The sequence below is a fragment of the Rattus rattus genome, chromosome 9 (genome assembly GCF_011064425.1).
Source record: "Rattus rattus isolate New Zealand chromosome 9, Rrattus_CSIRO_v1, whole genome shotgun sequence".
Classification (NCBI taxonomy): domain Eukaryota; kingdom Metazoa; phylum Chordata; class Mammalia; order Rodentia; family Muridae; genus Rattus; species Rattus rattus.
This window is the reverse complement of record NC_046162.1, coordinates 6,498,557-6,518,446: the sequence shown is the minus strand read 5'-3', so window position 1 is coordinate 6,518,446 and position 19,890 is coordinate 6,498,557. Positions and strand designations below refer to the sequence as shown.

General features: G+C 47.1%; 1 protein-coding gene and 1 pseudogene across 3 annotated transcripts in view; one reads left to right on the top strand and one right to left on the bottom strand.

Moving 5' to 3' along the window:
- The window catches only part of Kcnip1 (potassium voltage-gated channel interacting protein 1), a 368,390-nt gene that overhangs the window by 289,580 nt on the left and 58,920 nt on the right, over nucleotides 1-19,890 (top strand). The gene's annotated exons all lie outside the window — the stretch shown is intronic.
- On the bottom strand, nucleotides 6,842-7,639 carry LOC116910440 (annotated as a pseudogene).

Below are 19,890 nucleotides of genomic sequence, written 5' to 3'. Positions count from 1 at the left end.
GGGCGAAGCTTCTGCCTTTCACTGCTGAGCTGGCTGAGCTGGGGGAAAGGGAACTTCCGGGGGCGGGGGGCAAGAGTAAGAGACGGAGCAGCAACGGGTTTTATCCGCGGTAGCCAGAAATGGGGGAAAAGCAACATTGCCCACATAGGATGTGGGCTCAAGGGTGGACAAGAAGTTAAAGGTCATCGCGCGTGCTGACCTTTATTGTCAGACTCAAGCGCCCCCTGCTGGGACAGTGAGAAACTAGCATCACTCACACGCCTATGGCTTCTGGTACTTCCTTTGTGAACCTCATCTCTGCCCGCGTCACTAAAATACCCCGTGGTAAAAATCAGTACGGTTACCCCATTTTACAGATGAGGGAACAGGAGTGTTGAGTGTTTATGCAACTGCTGGGTGCTCTCCCTGCCACCGCTCTGCACCATCATACCTCACCCCTGCACAACGAACAGAAGCCTTCCTAGAGCTTCAGGACACGGGGCCACATTCTGGAAGGCAATCTGCCAGGATGTTGTTCCTCAGTAGGCTTTCGGGGATTCAGGATCGGACAGCTGAGGCAATGAAGGCCTGAAGAGGGAGGGCTGCCTCCACCCACCCCAGGGGTGACGGCTCACAGGAGTGCAGAGGCTGGAGCTCCAGACAGGCAGGGTTAGGCAGATCACAGGAGGACCGCCATGGGAGAAGACGAGGAAAGACGCATAGCTCGGGGCCCATTCTCTTCCCACACCACCCAAGAGGGACAGAGACTGGCGTATGAATTTGGCATCCTGTCATATGTCAGAGGGGTGAGACACTTCCGAGTATGAAGTACGAAGCACCTTGTGCCTCGTGCAGTTACAAATGCATGTGGAACTCCATAGGCTGTGCCAGGTGAGCAAAATCAGCTCTACCTATCTAAGCCCAGAGCATCCCCGTAGGGGGCAGCAAGAGGTCCTCACGTGGATGTCCAGAGTGACCCAGCATCCCCAAGAACATTCTCATTCTCTTGTTTCCACCCCCAGTTGTTTTAACCTATGGCTGTACCACCAATTTCCCATATCAGCTGAGCATTCCAGTCCCAAGTGCAAATGCTTCAAACTTTGGAACTCTCTGCTGATGCCACAGGGGAAAGTTCCACAGCAGCAAAGTGTTTCACGTGCAAAAAGTTTAAAATTATGTCATAAATTACTCTTAGTCTGTATGTATATGGTGTATGGGAAGTAGGCTTTACAGTTAGGTAAGTTGTGATGTCCAGACAAAACCCCCTAGTGTAATTGCAAATATCCCATTCCTGTAAGAAAAGAAATCAAAACCCAAAGGCCTTCTGGTTCCTACCATTTTGGTGAAGGGGTACAGCCTGCATGCTTGCCAGAATGGAATATATAATTTCCGGTGTGGCCTCCCAGACCGTTAGCAGATACCGGTAACTCTGCTTCACCAGTTCACGTAGGGCTGCATGGACCCCATGTGTTGACCAGGGAGCACCATTTTACTAGAAGCATTTGAGGGGGCAGTGCGTGAAGGCCGTATTAGTCTGAGAAGACCACAGGGGTCCCTCCCACTCAGCAATGGATCTTTTGAGGACAATGCACAGCCCCTCTCACCTTCCTGGCTCTGCACAAATACCTGTGTCTTTCTCCAGCTGCCTCTTTAATGCCCTCTGCCCCCCATCCCCCAGTGTGGAGCTTTGCTCAGTCTCCCCTCCTCGGGAAGGCTGGCTTGGGCTCTATGGTCAGTGTGACAGACTTCTCTGGGCTCCTCTGCCTGATGTCCCAGGCATCGCCTGAGCGCCATCACTCCATTTGTTGTTACCGGGCAGCAACCGTGTGCCAGGCACAGGGATTCAAGTGCATGGTGACACCCCAGACGGCAAAAGATAGGGAAGGCTTAGAAGGTCTCATATCACACACACACTCACACTCAAGAGGAAATACGTTCCTAAGTTGTACCCAGCACTACTCTAGCCATACATTGAAGATGAGCACCCATTAGGAAAGGGAGGCTTGGTTGAATCTGGGTCATTAAAGTAGGAAATTTTTATATGCACATAATCCATTATTCATGAATATTAATGCATTTAATGAGGGTAAAACATATTACTTAAAACAAAGTATTCTTTCCAGTTGCCGCTGGATTTCCTCATTATTTTTCCCTCTGCAGATACCGTCCACAATTTACCTGGATGTCAAGGGTCCACACTTGGCTCAGGTCCACCCATGGTCAAACTAGCGCAGCCCTCCATTGGCAGAGACCGTGCCAGCAACTAAATTGCACAGTGATCTGAGAGTCTCCGCTTTAGCATTTAAGTCCATGGCTGAGATTAAAAATACCTGGTTAATGGTGTGAAAAGAACCTTTCCTTGTGCTTTTTCAGAATACAGTAAGAGCGTGCCCATTCGATCAGGTCGTGACCATCTGCTTTGGAACTGGTTACAGCGTGTGTATAAAGCCATGTCCGCAGAGCTTGTCCGTCTGAGGCTCAGGACGATTTAAAAATGAGCTGAGATCCACTTTGCTATTCCCCCAAAATAAAAACCTTTTTGCGTTAGCTTGGGAAAAGATTATGAAGTAACGAGCTCGGTAACGACAGTCAACACATAAAAATTGAGTACGGTGGAAATTATCCTTATTATCTTTTAAATCATCCTTAAAATATGATATATGTAAATAAACCAACTGGAGATACACCCAACCAAACCATTTCTTTTCCTCCAACCCCAGCAAGGAAAAATCGTTTTGTTTTGTTTTGTTTTGTTTTTAAATGTATAAAGGCTAATGTTGGGGTTTCTTTGCGACTGTATCATAGAGAAGGAACGCATGTCTGGTGCACATTGGTGCTGATATGCAGGTCATGCTCAGCCCGGTGAGGTGCTCAAGGCAGAAGAGGACATAGAAGCCGGGCAGGGCAGGTAGCACCTTCTTCAGGAGCCTGGCTTTGAAAGCCCAGCCAGCCTCTCCCCTGATCCCATTGCACTGTGGTTTAAGTCATACGTGTTTAAGCAACATCGAAGACAGACATCTGGACAGAGCCATCTGAAGTAGTGCTTATGTCCACCTGCAGGAGAGCAGGTCCTCCAGGGAAGGGCAGGCCGTCAGTAACATAGAAAGTGCTGCAGATCATTTCTCTACGTGCCCAGCCTGCTCACTGCGTCAGAGTAGAAGGAAGGCTTGGCTTTCCGTGCTAGAAGAGTGGGCACACTGCCTGCCTGGGACTGGGCTGTATTTCCACTCCAATATTGATTGCACTGTGCTCTGCGAGCTGACAGTCTGCTTGGGGAAACTGTTCCCCCAGCTGTAACAAAGTTTAATCACCACGTTCCTGCTGTGGGGGAAAAAATCTTATTCCAGAAACATCTCTCACAGACCTGCCAGTCATCCTGCCCATTGACCGATGGTTTCACCACAGGGCAGGGAATTTTAAAAAGATCTGTACTTGGAAGGAAGCTTCTAGACTGTTGCCACAACCACTCTGCAAAAGACGACATGGGGGCACGAGCAGGAGTAAGGTCTGGTGCGAGAGACAGGAAGAAGGGGGCAGACAGGCCTGGCACTAGGGGTCCTCACTCTGCAAGGGTGAGACCTCAGCCATTGTGCCTTCTTCACATTGCTGTGGTAACACATCCCTGAGTGACGTGGCCATCCCAGGTCAGCCAGTTACCAGGAACCTAGTCATGGGCAACAGCTTTAGTGGGCAGTGTACATATATAAGGAGCAGCTTGTCCGTTTTCCCAGAAGGAATGTCAAGCATGCAAGGAATAAACTGGGAGCTGGGCAGCTTATGCCTTTATGCTTAGTGCTTTGGAGATCATGTGCTCCAAGCCAGCCTGGGCTATGTAAGGAAAGCCATTTCGATCTCTCCCTCACTTACACCCAAGATAGGGTAGAACTGACTCTATCGTGAGTGTTTGTGATATGCTGGGCTGCTCTGATAGCCTACGTTCCCCATCTTCTCTCCCAGCTGGTGTCTGCCCAAGAAACCCTCCATAGGAGATTCTCAGCTCCCTGTCACTGTAAGCTTAACCACCTTTGGGGAGCATCTACTGCAGACTGATGGTCAGAACTGTGGGCAGAGCGCAGCTGAGTGATGCCTCTGGTCCGTGCCACATTACTGGTGCCACGCAGTGAGGAACAGTTGGACCCCGCGTGGTCTCATGTCCAATACCTTGTCGGGGACAGCTAAGAATCTGCAATGCCAAGGCACTCTCCCCAGGAAGTCTCCAAGGCTTTTCTTCAGTTTTACAGTCTGGCTTTTTATGTAACAATTTGGGACTCCAGGAAACCAAGGCTGGGGTCACCAGCCCCCTCTTAAATGGCCTAACACAGAACCAGTGCATTTCTTATTGCTTCAACCAAGTACAGGACAAGTCGAGAGAGGAAGGATTTGTTTTGAGCCATTGTTTAAGAGAACAAAGTCCACTGGGATTGGGAAGGAGAGGTAATACAAACAGGAAGTGGCCGGTCACTTGTGTTATCAATCAGGATGCAGAGAGAGAGAGAGAGAGAGAGAGAGAGAGAGAGAGAGAGAGAGGTGCTAGGGCTCCACTCCCGTTCTTCTTCAGTGTTCTTACTCAGTCCAAGATCTTAGCCTATAGAACAGTGCTGCCCGCAGTTAGGGTTAGCCTTTCCTCCTTCGTTAGAAGGCTCTGGACTCACACTCATACATACACTGAACATTGTGTCTCCTGGGAGATTCTAAATCCAGTCAAGTGATAAAGGAAGATGTCACAGATGCTAACACACTATGTCACCATATCCTGTTGTCCAAGGCAGCCATAGCAGCCCAGATCCAAAAGAGGCAAAGACTTAGGCTTGAAGTCTGTGACACCCAAGGGGTCTTGATGGCAAGTTGGAAGTAGGACGAGGCAGAGTCCCTTTATTCTCCCCGTCTGCCTGGAGCAGCAGGTGTCCCTCAGTAGAGGCATCCTTCAGTTCTAGAGTTTTTCAGAGTGGGCATGACCACAGCTTCCTCAAGGCCACTCTGACACCCAGTTTGGTTAAAAAAAAAAAAAAGCCAAGGTCTTTGGAAATTCCCATCCCACGCCTACCTCCTACTAATCTCTGAGCACAGCCATTCATGAATGACTACTCTGCCCCCTGCTGCCCCATCTGAAAAGCTTGAGATCTGAGGCCGCCTTGCCTGTCCAAGTCACCCAACACTCTATGTTGCCATTTTCTCCTGGAGGTCTTCTCAACTCTCCCAGAATGCTGACTAAACCCAAGAGCACCACCTTGGCTTTCTGTCTCATTCCCTATTCTTAATGATCCTCATTTTTCAAGAGAAATGAAGAACAACCCTCCCACCTTCCCACGCCTGGACTTGAGGTGTTTTATCTTGGCGTCATAACCTTCCCCAGCTCTGGGTTCTGAATTTGAAAACAAATTCAGGCTCACTTGCTGGTGTTTGTTCACTCTTCCTGTCACAGCCCCTCCCTGTCAGCGTGTTTTGTCATAGGGCTGGTCATATAGGTATGGTAAAGGTTTAGAGACATGGGGAGAGAGGATAGGCTGCTCCAAGAAGGAAGCCTATGGCCATCCTGAAACTAAAGGGCAGAACCCAGAGACTCAGGCTGCTGTGGACCAGTGCTGCGCAGCAAGACCTGAGGCCTTCAGTAGAATCCTGTTATTACCCATACCCCAACAGGGAGGGAGGGAACTGGCCTGCCAGATCTTGCCAGAGCTTCCCAGAGACTATATCCCCTTAGAACAGTGGCTTTCAACCTTCCTAATGCTGTGACCCTTTAAATCGGTCCCCCATGTTGGGGTGGCCCTCAGCCACACAATGATTGCCCTGATACTTCATAACTATAATTTTGCTACTATTAGGAATTGAAATGTAGATATCTGATATGAGGGATATCTGATATGTGACCCCTGTGAAAGGATCATTCGACCTCCAAAGGAGTCGTGAACTACAGGTTGAGAATGACTGCCTTGGACTCAGAGGCCATGGAGCCAAGAAACTCGCACTCTAAGGGCTGGCAGGAGCTGAGGCAGTTTAAGCTGCAGATTCCAAAGCTTTGAGGCCTCTGTTTTCTGTGTGTTGGGATGGTACTCGGGCTCAGCATCACAGCACTGAGACAGAAAATCCAGCTCTAACATCGCTCAAGGACGAAGCCGCACTTCTTACATGGACGCATTTAATCCCCCTCAAATATAGGCAAGCATCCATCAACATCCATGTTTTAACCCAAAGAAGAGTCACCTAGTCAGCCACATCCTCTCAGGGGGACTTCCGAGAGTTGCTCTCCTTTACTGTCTCCATGGTAACAGTGACCTGTGTATGTCAAGCACTTCTAGGAGCCTGACAAGAAACAGACAGGATCCAAAGTCTAAGAGCTTAAAGTGATTCTGGACAAAGGTGTGGGCAGCCATTGAGGTACACAGGAGAGTGCAGGACCCAGGCCTTACATGAACATGGTGTGTGGTCACCAGGGATATGAGGGACAGAGGACTGACCCTCAAAAGAAGCAAGTCTGAAATCCTGTTACACACAAGATGGGGGGGTCACTCTCCTCTCTCTCTCTCTCTCTCTCTCTCTCTCTCTCTCTCTCTCTCTCTCTCTCTCTCTTGCTCTCTCGTTCTCTCGCTCTCCCAGTTTCTGTAGCATGACATCTCCTGAAAGCTTGCTTCCAGGAGTCTTAGTTTTTTGAAATTTCAAAACTTTATTGAGGTGAGAGCAGGGAAGGCTCACAATTCAGGGAACATTTTGTCTTCTATCCAGAACTGACTATGAACAGACTTCTGGCTGTTAACTTTGATCTGGAGAGAAATCTTGTCCTATTAGATCACTTGCATCTATTTTGGTTTTTTGATGGAAGATAATTTTGTAATTATATTTATGTACAGAAAACTTAAGTGTACATTTAACCCAGTTTGGTGGCGAGTTCTTTAGCCTTTGCCTTTTCCAGCTTGGCAATGTGAGCCACAGACTTAGGACCCAGGACGTGGCCTCCCCAGTGGCGGCGGATCTCGTCACATCTGTCATTGTAATTGGTCCTAATAGCTTCCACCAGCTTAGCCAGAGCACCCTTGTCTTCCGAGTTAATCTGTGTGAAGGCAACAGTGGTGCATGCCTTCCTGTGGACCAGGCGCCCCAGCCTGGCCTTTCCCTTGATGATGCAGTAGGGCACTCCCATCCTTCGACACAGGGCAGGCAGGAAAACCACCAGCTCAATGGGGTCTACATCATGGGCAATCACCACCACCTGAGCCTTCTTTTTCTCCACCAAGGTGGTGACTGTATTGACCCCTGCTTGGAGGACAGGTGGTCTCTCAGTTGGGAGGTCCCCTCTGTCTGCAGCTTTCTTCTCAGCGTGGGCCAGCAGCCTTTGCTTCTCCTGCTTTGTTTCTGGCCTGTACCTGTGGGCAAGCTTAAGCAGCGGAGTCGTTGTCTGCCTGTTCAGGGCCTGGGTGAACTGGTTGATGGCAAGAGATACTTTGAGCTGCTTATAGAGGATGGCTCTTTGCCACTGCAGCCTGATGTAGCGGGGCCATTTGACGAAGCGTGTGAGATCTCTTTTGGGCTAGATGTCCTGCCCAATGCCGAAGTTCTTAGGCCTTTTCTCAAACAAAGGATTGACCAACTTTTTGGCCTCCTGTTTCTTGACTATGGTGGGGGCCAGGGCCACCTTCTTCCCCTTGGCCTTCTTTCCTTTGGGCATCTTGCTTGGGCTGGAGGAGAGAGAGGATCACTTGAATCTTACCTTTCTTCATCTCCTAAGGACACCCTGGACTTTTACTTGACCTCTTGAGGCTCCCAAGTTTAAACGATCACATGATCACAGCTTCTCTCTCTCTCTCTCTCTCTCTCTCTCTCTCTCTCTCTATATATATATATATATATATATATATCTATATATCTTTCTGTCTCTCTCTATATCCTTGTCTTTCTGTCTCTCTCCTCTCTCTCTTCTCTCTTTGTCTCTCTCTCTCTCTCTCTATATATATATATATATATATACATTTCTGTCTGTCTGTCTCTATCTCCTTGTTGTCTGTCTCTCTCTCCTCTCTGTCTCTCTCCTCTCTTCTCTCTCTGTCTCTCTCCCTTATTCACTCTATCTCTTCCTTCTCTCCCCTCTCCTCTGTCTCTCTGTCTCTCACTGTCTGTCTATCTATCTATCTGTTTAGTTGTTTACTCAAGCTGAGTTCACTCATTCCTTTACCACGAGTCACAGAGTGGTGCAAGAAAATACAAAAAAATATTTGCTTATATCAAGATGTCTCTGCCCTCAAAAGGGCGTGCACATCACTGACATAAAGAAATACTGGATTATGTTGGCTCAAGGAGTCAGTGTGTGTTGTGGAGAGAGATGAATACAGCCTTTGGAATTCCGGACACAGTCCAAAACCACCGGCTGTAACACCGTGTTTCTGAAATTCGATCATGTTTCTCATTGATTTCCATCCTGAAATTGGAAGTCTTTGCCCTCAAGACATAATAAAAGCCACTGGAAAGAAAATAGGAAAGCCCCACCCCCTTAATATTTAAAGGAGAATGATTTTTATACAAAATACTCATTTGTCTGCTTAAAAGTAAATTACATTGTGGTGCCAGTTGGGGTTGAGACCAGAACATTTTTGATTTATGACTCCTGGAAGGAGAGGCCCAGCTAATGAGATTTGCTCCTCCTTCAGCCTAGACGAGCTGGGTGTCAGCTAAGGACCCCAGGCAAGCAGAGCGTGTTGCTGGTGTCTGCTTCATGCCCCTGCCCTAGTGCTGGTGTCCTGCACATACTCAGATTTCAGACCTGTGTCTGTCGGTCTATACACAAGAGAAACCAGCAAGGGGGATAGACGGGAGTGGGGATAGTTCTGATCCCGTTTCTTCCTCACGGGGTCCACAGACCCTCACCAAGCTGCCGCTCTATGCTCTTGCTCCGCCCCAACCCCTCCCAGCAGCTCTCTGCCTTCAAGCTCCTACCCACCAGCAACAGAGGGATGTGCTCAGCTTGAGAGCTGGACACGGAGCCAACATCCAGCCAGTGATGCTCACAGGATACGCACACAGCACAAGAACCCAATGCGATCCATACGGAGAGTACTGTGGTTCATCTCAGAGTCGGGTCCAGTGGAGGGTTCCCATGGCAACCAGGAGGTGGAGGAAAGAAAAGAGCTAGTACCGGACACAACACAGTTGGTTCTGGGATGGAGATGATCAGCTAAGGCTTGAGTCACGCATTTGAGATTCACCCATGATATAAAAAGCACGCTGTGAGCCACATGTGGGTCTTGTGTGTGGTGTGCAGTTGTACTTGAATCATCTTCCCATCTGTACCCTTCCTCCATGCCATGCCCTAACCTGACTGAAGACGTTCCTGAGCTCTCAGATAAGCAAGGGTCGGAGGCAAAAGAGCCCACCAGTTACTGCTCACTCGGCACCATGGTCCACATTTTAACTCTTTGCCGTTCAACATAAAGATATGTATTCTACAGCCATCCATCTCATGCTTTAATTAAGAACCTAAAAAGGGGAGCAAAAAACAAATACTGGTGGCACACGCCTTTAATGCCAGCAAGTGGCGGAGGTGGGTGGGGAGGGCGGCAGCAGAGGCAGGCAGATCTCTGAGTTGAAAGTCAGCCTGGTCTACCAAGTGAGTTTCAGGTCAGCCAGGGCCACACAGAAAAACATTATCTCAAAAAAAAAATAATTGATTAATTAAACATTGAGTAAGTAAGTAAAGCCTAAAAAGGTGCTAGATGCTGGGCTGAGCCTGTGGGTTGACCTTACGACCCCCAGAGAAGCTCGACTCTTCTCAACATTCATTTCCACTTCCTGAATCTCCTCTCGACATGAGTGACACGTGTGACATGACCACATCCCTTGCTGAGATGAAGCACAGGAGCAGCAGGGTTCTTGTCTCTGAAAATGGCTGCAGACCCCAGCAGAGGCTAACACTGCCACCTGAAGTCTAGTCAGGAAGAGACACAATCTACTGTCAAATGACAATAGCCAACACTTAGTAAACACAGTCATATTGTGGGTCATGGGTCAAACTTCAGATCACTGGCCCAGTGTGCTAGAAGAGTCACTTCTTTATACATATATGTATGTGTGTATATGTATATGTGTGTGTGTGTGTGTGTGTGTGTGTGTGTGTGTGTGTGTGTAGTTTAATATGATTAAACTTGACTTCTTTCCTTGGTTTCCATTCTGTAGGGTTTTAGAATACTTGGAATAAGATCAACCAGCACAGAGATATTTGTGATTTGTTCCTCAGAGAATTTACCAATGCCCCTGACTTTGGCAAGTCCCATGGGAAGGTGTAGCCCTCCACATCAATGTCAGAATTGGACCACTGTTCACTCTATCACTCTCTATGTTTAATGACCAGGCCTTCGTAGGCTTGTCTTCTCTCTCTCTCTCTCTGTTCCCCTCTAACTCCTCCACTGAAGATCCTCAGCTGTCAGGGGCATCTTCCATCCAATACAAGTGATAGGATGCTTCTCTCAGCTTGCTTTGTCCTCTGTTACCACAGAACCCCCTGAGCAGAGGAGAGAGACAGAAACATTACCACTACCAAACTACACAGGCGTGAGTATTCAGTACACACATCCTGAATCCCAAAGGCCAAGCAAGGGAGGGTTCCGTTTCCCCAAAGCCACATACATAAGCCCCACGGTGCCCCTTGAGGGAGTAGGTCCAGAACATACTCCACCATGCTCATCTCTTGCTTCTCTGTCTGGGCTCCCTCTTCACCAGCCTTCAGAGAGGGAAAGCTTGTCCCACATGTTCTCAGGATCTACGATTAAAACACGGGCCTTACAGGTTCACTGGTTCAAGGGTCTTGATCTGGAAAACCAAGAACATGGGTTTCAAAGTCCATTCTGAACTTCAGAATCTGGGTCTTCGTTGGTGTTCTTCTCTCTTCTTGGTATTTGTCCTAAGAATCTTGCCCTCCCTTGAAGCCCCATCACAACTGCAGGCACCAAGAAGGTCAAGGGAAGAGAAAGCACCAAGGAATGGCACTCCCATGAACTGCAGAACATCCTCCCGCATCCTGTCCTGACTGGGCCTCTTGGATCACCATACCAGCAGGGCGCTGCCAGCCATATTGTCCAGGAGGAGATGTGAATCTAGACATAGACACTAGCAGAGTGAGATTAGAATCCTAGAACGTTTGATTTTAAAGTTCCAGACTTTAAGCTAGGTGTGGTATTGGCTCTCACCTGTAACGCCAGCACTCAGGAGGTTAAGGCCAGAGGATCACAAGGAGTTCAAAACCTGCCTGAGCTTAATAATAATAATAATAATAACAACAACAACAACACAACAACAACAACAACAACAACAATAATAATAATAATAATAATAATAATAATAATAATAATGTTCTAGTCTTTAAACCATCCCCTTGATTTACCGTAGGTTGAGTTGGTCAAAAAGGGAAGGATGAAGTTGAATGATGTTGACATCAGGCCTTAGCCTGACACCTCCCTCCTCACCCCGCCCACCGTCTCACATGCTCGTCGTACCTTATGCAGCCAGTGGGGATCTGATCCCATCTCTATAGTTTCTCCTGCTTAGGGCAAGACACTGGGTAGATTCTCAGAATTAAAAGACCAGAAAGGACTTTGTAGTTCCCACATCATGCTGGCCTGCCTCCTTAGGCAATATGACCACCCTATCTCCTGACCTGAGGTCACCTTCTAAGTCAGTTTCTTTTCCAAGTGTCCCCATCTGTAATGAACTGCTCCACTGAGATCCTGGTACCCAAAGTATCAATGAGTTCTCCTGATGTTGCATCTAGTTTTCTGTACAACCAGACAATTAAGAAACCCTGTCTAGTCTGTCTTTCAAGATGTCGTGGCAACCTCTCCTTTCCGTCCTTCCAGGTCTCGTTGTGCCACTGTCAAACCTGCCCAGGTCACTGAACTGATTCACTCTTGCTCTTCCCTATCCTGTCTCCATATCATTCCGAGCCCTTTCTCAGCTCTCCCCTAATCCTGTCTACGTCTCTTCCTACGACCTAAGGGTTACAGTCAAGCCTCACTCACTTCTCTAGTTTGGTACCTAGCAACCCCCTCATATTCCTCTATTCAGAAGCATCTTAAATAACGCAGAAAAGGAAAGCATTGGCCAGAGAACGGGAGCGTGGGATTCTCCTACACAAGATGGTCCATGGATCTCTCTAAGGAAGCATCACTTTAGCAGTGACTCAACACATAGTAGGTAGTCAGTTATGTTTACTTAACTCATTCACTACAGGAGTCAGATCTGAACAGCTGCAATGACGTATATGAAACAAGTCACTTACAAAGATAGAAGGGGCTTTGCACTCACAGTTCTCTGGGTTCCAATCCTAAATTAAGTGGTCTTTGTACCAGGAGCCCCTGACTGGGGCCACACATTACAGTGAGAATGTGACAGAATAAATCACTTACACTCAAACCAGGAGGCAACAAGGAAGGCTAAGAGTCCACAACCACAGATCATCTCAAGGACATGTCTCCAATGGCTTAATGACCTCCCATTAGACGCCACCTCCCATGGACTCCCCTTCTTCACATAATGCCACCCTAAGGACCAAGCCCTGACGCATGGACTTTAGTGGACATTTGTCCAACTGTTGAAAGCCCCACTAAAAGGAACCCCTGACCATCTCCTAGAAATCTTTCCCTACAGTTAATTTTGTTCCTGGTCCCAGTGTGTGTGGAGAGAGAGAGAGAGAGAGAGAGAGAGAGAGAGAGAGAGAGAGAGAGAACACGTTTTAATTAACCTGTGCAGCAAAGGGGATGGAAGCTCCAAACCCCAGAAGCCCTTTCTGCAAAAGGTCCTGGGCTCAGATAATAAAATGGCGCTTTCATTCTCATTAATGGGCAATTGATTTAAGGACCAGACCCGGTGGGTTATTGATCAGTGTTAATCATTAGAAAATGCCAAGTTAATGAATCTAACTGCCAAGAGACCCCAGTGGGACTTGGGGAAAGCCAGTTAGACACAATAACCTTGTCCCCTTCCAGTTATGCAAAAATGTGGACTTTTCTCAGGGAGGCAGGGCAGCAAGTAGGATCAGGCTGAGCAGGCCGGACAGACCACCCTAGCCTTTGAAGTGTGCCTCAGCTTCTCCTGTAAGAGTCCAACTAAATTCCACTTGAAAATATTTTTTGTATTTTCAGGAAATCTGCAGGCTTTCATGACCTACCTAAGTTAGCCTTGACACAGTAATGGAGTAATTGCTATACTGGTATTATTAACTGAAGTTCGTATTTAATTTAGATTGCCTTCGGTTTCATTTACTGTCCTTCCTCTGTCCCTGGGTACCACCTTACATTCAGTGGTTAAGCCTTCTCCCACTTCTGGTTGGATTTCTTCTCCTTCCTTCATCTTTATGACACTGACTGTTTCTCTTTTTCTTTTTAATGTGCAAGGATGTTTTACCTGCGTGTGTGTCAGTGCCTGTATCTGTGCCTGGTACCCACAGAAGCCAGAAGAAGACATTAGGTCCCTGGAAATGGGGTTACAGATGGCTGTAAGCTGACATATAACCCAGGTCCCCTGGAAGAGCAGCCGGTGCGTTTAACCACTGAGCCACCTCTCCAGTTTTTAAAAAATGTATCATTTGGCAGGGGGGGTTATTGTATGTATGTGAGGGCTCTATCTTCATGTACACCTATGTGCCAGAAGAGGGCATTAGATCCCATTACAGATGGTTGTGAGCCACTATATGGTTACTAGGAATTGAACTCAGGACCTCTGGAAGAGCAGCCAGTGTTCTTAACAGCTGAGCTATCCCTCCAGCCTGACTTGACAATTTTAAGGAGGCATTCTATAGATATTTGGCTTTTGTCGTTTGTGTGTCTCAAAGTACCTCCCTTGAGATGTCCAGGAATCTGTTTTTTTAAACATGTAGCAATGTATGTATTAATGGGAGTCACACTGTTTCAACATACACAACAGTGTTAAATCAAATCTATTCTCCCTCTATCGACCTCAACTCCTTGAACCTTTCTCAACCTCTTTTCACCTCTGTCCTATAATCAAGTTCAGTGTTTTGTCTACATATGCTAGACAGACACCATATACAGACAGATAGACATATCCAGACATATACACACATTATATAAAGACATAGAGACATCAAATGCAGACAGACACACAGACATATATAGACATCGGATACAGACAGATACAAATATCATGTAAGACATCATATATAGACAAATACAGACATCATGCACAGATACAGACAGATACAAATATATACAGATATCATATATAGACATCATATACAGATACAAACACCATATACAGATACAGACAGTTTCACAGACAGACACAGATATTCAGACATCACATACAGACAGATACAGACAAAGACATACCATTCTTGTTCTTCTAGGTCTGACTCATTTCACTTAACATGATGTTCTCTAGTTCCATCCATGTTGCTACAAATGCCTTAGTTTAGTTTTTCTAGACAGGGTTTCTCTGTGTCTCTCTGGATGTTCTGGAACTCACTCTATAAGCCAGGCTGGCCTCAAACTCACAAAGATCTGCCTGCTCTTGCTTCTCCAAATTTCAATTTTTTTTTTATGGTTGACTAGTATACCTGTGGTGGGACGTGTGTGTGTGTGTGTGTGTGTGTGTGTGTGTGTGTGTGTGTGTGTGTGTGTTTTATCTTCTTTACCCACCTCCCCTCACTGATGAGCCTCCAGAATGATCCCATATCATGATTAAGCAGTAAGCATGCACATGAAGGGAGATCTCTGCTATGTTACTTCATTCCTTGGTGTGTGTGCCCAAGAGGAAATCTGTAGATGTTTTGCAGAATGTCCCCCACTGGTTTCATCTAAAATCCCCATCTTGATTAATCTGAGGTTTAGGAAGGACGAACACAGAGGTAATTCCCACCATTTCACATTATTTGAAGGGTGCACACTGTTGATATTGACTCACTACTGCTGACCGCGACCTTGGTCCCCTGGTGAGGTGTGTGTTCCAGTAACTCTTCCTCCCCATCTATACAGATCTCTCATGGAGGAAGTCATTCTGCACAGCTCACAGGGCAGGAGCGAGGCCTCATTACCCACCTCACTGAAGGTGCCTACCTAAGTTGATGGACTTCTGTATGGACAGCTTGCTTATGCTGCTGTGGGCTTATGGATGGCTATGTTAGTGTCTACATTAACACTTTGGGTGATGATCACTGTAGGCTATAGGGCGCTCCCTCGGTTTGCACTTACGTCCCTTTGTGTGATTTTGCCACTGAGGGGTGTGTGTGTGTGTGTGTGTGTGTGTGTGTGTGTGTGTGTGTGTGTGTGTGTGTGTGTGTAGGAACTTTCTTGCTTTCTTGCACCACACAATGCTCTGGGCCCCTCTTGGACATTTTCTGCCAAATCCCTAGTGTCAGTCATTTCTCCAAGGAACCCAATCCTGCATTAGTTTTCACCATGGACTGCCATTTGTTTTGCTTCCTTTATTAAATAGGAAACTAAGTCATATTCGCTGTGAAAAATTTTTGCGAGTATTTGGAGGAACAAAGATGAAAATAAATATCCCTCCACAGCCAAGGGCAGAGAAATCCACCATTGGCACCTGGGGTATTTCCCCCCAGGTCCTTCTTCCAGATGCTTGCCACCCCGCTTTCTTTACGTGTATGAATGTTTTGCCCGCATGTCTGTATGTAATGTATGTAAGTGCATTGTATGTGTGCCTGGTGCCTGCAGAGGCCGGAAGCGGGCACTGGATACCCTGGAACTGGAGTCACAATGGTGGGGAGCTGCCGTGTGGTGCTGGGAACTGAACCCAGGTCCTCTGCAAGAGCAGCAAGTGCTCTTAAGCACTGAGCCATCGCTCCAGTCCTGTGGTACTGGCTCTTGAAAGTCCTTTCCATGTTTTACAACTTGATCTCTGCCAGACCCAAGTGCATCCCCAGGGATGCCTTCTGTGCCGTATCTGTGGTTGGAGCAGAGGAATCATGTGGATCTTTCCGGGCCTTTCTGCTCCCTGGGTTCTTTTAGACTCCTCCCTCACAGGCCCAAGAGACCAAGAGTCAGGAAATGTCCATCTGACTCTGAAGAGGTAGACATACTTCCTTATGAACCATAGTTGGCCTGACTTTCCTGGTCTCCAAGGATTAAGTAGGATGGGAATGAGGTCCTGGCAAGTAAAAGCTCTTCTTCCTGTAAGGTTAAGACCCCAGAGATGCAACCCCTCACTAACTGCAGGACTCTGTGTGGGAATCTCCGGAGTGTCCTACAGACCCTGTCTAGGAAAAGGAAACAGCATCAGATCAGAGCCAGGAGTCTCGGGCCCAAGTGACGACTCTACTGTGTGGCTTGCCTGTGTCTGTCCTTGGCATTCAGAGGGCGGTTATCTAAGCACCTAGTCAGCCAGGCCTAAAAGTCTCCTCATTCCTGGCCACATTGGAAATCACTACTTTCCTCTAATAGCAAGACTGTGGCCTGGGGGAGCACAGGAGAGGAACCTGGTGCAATGTTCCTGCTTGGCTTGGGAACCTACAAAGGGGAGGAAGCGACGGTAAACATGCAACAGTATCAGCCAATGGTGGACAGCCTAAGGGCTGTCTTTGCCATGCTGTATGGGCAGGGTGTCCAAGTGATTCCTGGAGTCTAGCTTGATGGGCCCTTGTGACTGTGTGGCCAGACTTGACATTGTTTCACTGGTCCTCCCTCTTAGGAGTTTCTCCCTGTGTCCCCCAAGCTAAGTCATGTGACTCCAGCATCACAGCCCCATAACCACCCTGCTTCCTTTTCTCAGAATCCACTATAAGGTCCAATTGACCAGCCCACTCATCTGAACCTATGAGCAGGGAGATTAAGCTCTCTCTGCATCTCAGTGCTGGCCCTAGTGATCTGTGTTTATTGAATGAATGAGTTTAGGTAAACCAGAAGAATCTTCCCGAGTCAGTGTTGAGTCAGAGATAAACATGGAATCTATGGTTTGAGGTAAATCGCCTAATCTCTCTGAGTCTTCATTCCACTTGCTGTAATGTAGATACAGTAACAATTCCCCCTCGCGTCAGAAGATCAAATGAGACATGTGAGTTGAGAAACATGATACATACACCACCAGTCTCTAGCTCTACTCGAATGTCCCTATGTCCTGGTGTTGTATTGGACTGTATACAATGCATTTAAACTGGTGTATGTAGTAACACTTAGCAAATATTGATTTCCTTCTCCCGGAACTAACTTAAAGCTTATCTGTTAAGAAATATGGGTGGACGGGTGGGTGACAGATGAAGAATGGATGGTGGAGAGATAATGGGTGGACGATGGATGGACAAAGGCTGGATGGAGCATCTTTCCAGTGGCAGGGGATAGCATAAGTGTGGAGATCCCATTGGCAGAGCAGAAGGTTGTGCCACTTTGGGATAACTATCCTGGACTTCAGAGAGCTCCCGGGCATGAAGGTTTGGCTTTAATTAAAGTCTCAGCACAGTGTTAAATGCCATTTTATTTCAGTCCATAATTAACACTAATGAGATGTGCAGATCACAAACCGCACACACTCTGAGAAAGTGAAAAACAGCATCTGAGCTCAGTGGTTTCCGTGTCTGCTCACCCACGGCCCCCCTGCGTGCTATGTTCAATTAAAAGTTTTGAGGAAATATTGCAACTATGCTCCTTGTCTTTGTGGTAATGAAGCATATTAATTTGAGTGTGATGAATACAATATTCCATGGACTTTTTATTCCCTTATCTACAAAAGTTTAAAATAATGGGCCAATTAAATCAGGGGGAAAGGATGCAGGGTTTGCTTAGGGCTCCAATTCAGAAACCCAACAACTGAAGGACCTAAACTATGAGCCTAATTCTCCTCTCACCACAGTGGACAGACACTAACTCATATGGACAGATGTGGACCAGAACAAAATATGTACTGCATTGGGGATCAACAAACTAGTTCTAGGCAATCCTCTAGTATTGTTTGCTCTGAATATTGTTTGGATGGATAGATGGATAGATGGGTTGGTGGGTGGATGGATGGGTGGGTGGATGGATGGATGGATGGATGGATGGATGGATGGATGGATGGATGGATGTGTGGATGCATAGATGGATGGATGCATGGATGTGTGGATGGATGGATGGATGGATGGATGGATGGATGGATGCATGGATGGATGCATGGATGGATGCATGGATGGATGCATGGATGGATGCATGGATGGATGCATGGATGTGTGGATGGATAGGTGGGTGGGTGGATGGATGAATGGTGGATGGATGCATGGTGGATGGATGCATGGATGGATGGATTCACAGATTCATGGATTCATAGATGGGTGTATGGAGATGAACCAGATGACTTTCCAAGTTCCCACTTCTCCCAAAGTAGTAAATCAAGTCTCCTATGGAGCTCATCTGACTCTTCCAAAATATAGACGCTAGAGGCAGAATATACCGGTTTTAAGTGTCAGTTCCCTGACCCTAGGAGTGGGAAGCAGCATTTTCAGGTCAGGGCTAGCTCTCCGGCTCTTTACTCTGTGACAACATCTATTTGTCACAGAGCCACTCAACTGCTGCCCACAGGAACTTCCCTCTCTGAAGCAGAGGCTTCCTGAGTGCAATGGCTTCTGGGTGTGCTGAGCCTTCCTTACATATCACTTGGAAGTGGGTGCCTTGGAGCAGGTCTTTGACCCGGGCATGTAGCCCAGGTATTTCCCTAATGACCTCACTCCCACTTCTTCTAGTCACTAACTCCACCCTGCCACTGAGACATTTAAGGTAATCTGCAGCTGCGCACTATTCGATCTCTGTATACCCTGTCTCCCTACAGTCTGTTTCACACACACACACACACACACACACACACACACACACACACACACACACACACAGGGAGAGAGAGAGAGAGAGAGAGAGAGAGAGAGAGAGAGAGAGAGAGAGAGAGAGAAAGAGAGAGACTCTTTTGCTTAGAACCCATTTTCTCAGCCTAAAAGTAGAAATCCTTTTTATGGTCTATGATGCTCTGTACCTCTGACCCTGATGCAGAGAGGCCTGCCCAACTTTACTTGTCACCATGGCTCCTTCCTCTCTATCAACCCCTAAACACCTAAACTCAACTTCAGTCCCACCTTCTTCAGGTCCTTTACACGTGCTCTCATCTGAACGTTCTTGCCTCAGCTCTCATCTAGTTAATTTATCCGCCACTCTTAACTCAAAGCATCAGTCCAGGGGAGACATCCGGAATCAAACTCCTGACACCAATTCCACCCAGCCAATGTTTGCCTCATAGTTCATGTTGCCACTGCCCTACGTAGCTTTCCTTCGCGGAACTGTCACAGCTGATAACCATGTAGTTGTGCCATTACTTGAGTCATGGATGTCTCCCCCACTAGGCCATTTGCACTAAGCCATGTATTTATGATGCTTAACACAGAATAAAGTTCATGAAAGACACTCAGCCCTGCATGGCTGGATTAACTAATTAGTTAGTTAACTGATTGATGACAAATTCAAAAGCTTTGCTCTTAGGCCAGGGAGACGGCTCAGCAGTTAATAGCACTCCAAGGTTTGGTTCCCAACACCCACATAAGGCAGCTTAAAAACACCAGAAATTCTAGTTCTAGGGCATTGGGCAACCTCTTCAGGCCTCCACAGACACTATACATATGTGCACATATACAGACACAGACACACGGAGACAGACAGACAGACACACACACACACAAATTTTAAAAATTAATTTTAAAAAAGAGCTTTACTCTTCCTGTTTCACTACACTGCATTCAGTTTTGGACTTCATCCTGGAAACACTCTTTTTGTGCTTGGCTTTATGTTGGGTGCTTAAACACCTTTGCTCCATCTTGCTCCCAGTCAGCTGACTGTGTAACGAGAGACATGTGACTACTCACCAACAGCACAGTGTGTCATGTTCTACGATGGCCTTAAGCATGGGGCTTCCTGGAAGTAGAAGGAAACCTCTGACTCCTCCCGGACA